The 2568-nt window shown below is 34.1% G+C and overlaps 1 pseudogene; it reads left to right on the plus strand.

Moving 5' to 3' along the window:
- Positions 1 to 920: 920 nt before the first annotated feature.
- On the plus strand, positions 921 to 1515 carry LOC104985314 (annotated as a pseudogene).
- Positions 1516 to 2568: the final 1053 nt, after the last annotated feature.

The raw sequence follows: 2568 nt of genomic DNA on the forward strand, positions 1-2568 counted from the left end.
TGGAAGAAGCTGTAAATTATGGATTATTCAAAAAATAAAGAAATAAAACTTAAATATACAAAAATATTAACCTTCAAAGTTAAGCATTTAATACAGACTTTAAGATTACTTGTAGAGCGGTTTTAGATTCATGGCAAAATTGAGAAGAAGACAAAAATTTCCAAACTACCCTCTGCCACACATACATAGCCACCTTCCTTATCAACATCTCCACCCAGAGTGATTCATTTGTTTCAGTTGACGAACTTATATTTACACATTATCATCATCCAAAGTTCATCGTTCACTCTTGGTTTTACAATGTAGATATTTGTTATTATATTGACTGCAATACAATATAGAAATTGGAAGACAGACCAGAAAAATTGTAATACTGAACAGCTAGATTAAAAGAAAATACAAAATGAAAATAGACATGTAAGCATATGGAGGAAAAGACTAATATGAATATATCTTTCTAATCTGAGGACAAAATGAGGACATATATTTACAAATAAAATTAAAGAGAATTCACTACCCAGCCTACTGTCGGTTTGGATTTTAAAGAGGATGATTTCAGGCAGAAGAACATTAACCCCAGATGGAGGACCAAAAAGACAGGAAGGGGCTCTCCCAGTATGGTCCAATGTTAGCTAACACTTGCTGTGCTCTTTCTCACGGGGAAACAGTGGACTACAAGAGACAGCTGTATCTGACTCTATTCCCAACAAGCTCATGTTCGGGTTCCCACACCAAAAAAAAAGCCAGGAAATTTTTATTAATCCTTTTTTTTTTTAAGTTAATATAAAGCTATGGCAAAAACGAACCTGAACTTTACTAACACAGCTGGAACAATCTGCAGTGGCGGCGTCATCTGTGGGAAAAGAGATTTAATGTAGTTGATTTTCTGTGGTTGTTGGTGGGTCACTAGTCTCACGGTTATGGAAGCTGCACATTTTTTGGAGGAAAACCAAGAAACTGCTGGAAGTTTGCTTCTCCATGCAGCAGCCCAACACAAACCAAGCATCTGGGGATCTTCTTACAATACCAAAATCAGAGTGGGTCATATTTTTGAAGACTGCAATATTCAATCATATAACAGAAACTGACAAGCAGGAAGCTTATGTACTCAGTGAGAGTAGTATGTTTGTCGCTAACAGACCGTTCCATTTTGAAGACATATGGTACCATCCTCTGGCTGAAAGCACTGATTCCCTTGTTGAAATTTGCTAGGGATTACAGTGGATGTAGCTTAATTTAAAGCTTCTTTTATTCTCATAAGAATTTCATGAAGTTGTCTCACCAAGGGGACACCCCACAGGAATTTCCAGGCAAAAATAGACTTTTTAAATGCAGTTTTCCCAAATGGAACAGCATATTGTATGGGACACATGAATTCTGACTGTTGGTACTTTGTACACTTTGGATTTCCCAGAGAGTTGGGTCATCAATCAGCCAGATCAAACCCTGGAAGTTCTGATGAGTGAGCTTGACCCAGCAGTCAATTTAAAGAAGGAAATCATATGGTTATGTTAATAAGTGTGAACTGTTTACAGATAATACTCAGCATCTATAAATACAAAACAAATAGGAAATGGTGAATGGAAGAGAATTTCCTAACTTTGAAAAAAAGTATGTAAACAAAAACACTTAGAAGAAACATCATTCTTATTGGGTAGTTATTAAGTTTTCTCTTGAAAATTGGATGCACACTACCACTACCAAATTGTATCTGAAGTCCTGGTCAGTACTCTGAATGATGAGTGAGCGATACTATTTTTCAGTGTGATAATGTTTGCCTTCTCTTAAATAGGCCAGCACTTCAGGCATGTCCAAGACAAAGTTGGTAGTGTTTGGAAAAACAACCTTATGAAAGTCTGAAAATTTTAATTTATCCAAACATTACTGTGCAACAAAAAAGAAAAAAACATGGGTTACTAGATACATGTCTTATGACGGGTAGAATAATCATTTTGTCGCAATGTGCTCAGAAGCACATTGCAGGAAAATTAGCCTAGAAGAAAATGATAAAATTTTACTGTTGTTGGAAAGATAAGGACTAGACCTAGAAAAGATAGAGCAGTGCTGAAAAAAATTAAGAATTAAAAGTTTCACACTGTTTATAATCTTCCAAGATCAAACATCTCTTCAGTATGAGAGCTATCTCCTTCCCATCACAATGTTTGATGACATACTTAGATACTTAAAAGAGTCTTAAAAATGAAAAAGAGGATCAAACACCTGCAGGTTACATAAGTATGCAATTCATATTATAATAAAAGATACTTTAACAAGGTTTATGAGGAGAGTACTGATTATTTTTGTTTTGAAAATTTAAGTTTATATTTAGTTTATGGGCATCTACTACTAAAATTTACTTGATATTAATATTTTTATTCTTTTACCAACTGTGTAAATATGTTATATATTTAAGGATTTTTAAATTTAAGAATGCCTTTTTTGCATTGTTTTTTTTCCATTAAAATGACTTATACAATCAACATATCCTAGTATTTTTCAGCTCTTAGACGATCCAAATGTCAAGATCAAACTCAGGGTTTGATCTTTAATATATCCTGTTCTTCAGAA

This window comes from Bison bison, unplaced genomic scaffold (genome assembly GCF_000754665.1).
Source record: "Bison bison bison isolate TAMUID 2011002044 unplaced genomic scaffold, Bison_UMD1.0 scf7180017864042, whole genome shotgun sequence".
Lineage (NCBI taxonomy): Eukaryota > Metazoa > Chordata > Mammalia > Artiodactyla > Bovidae > Bison > Bison bison.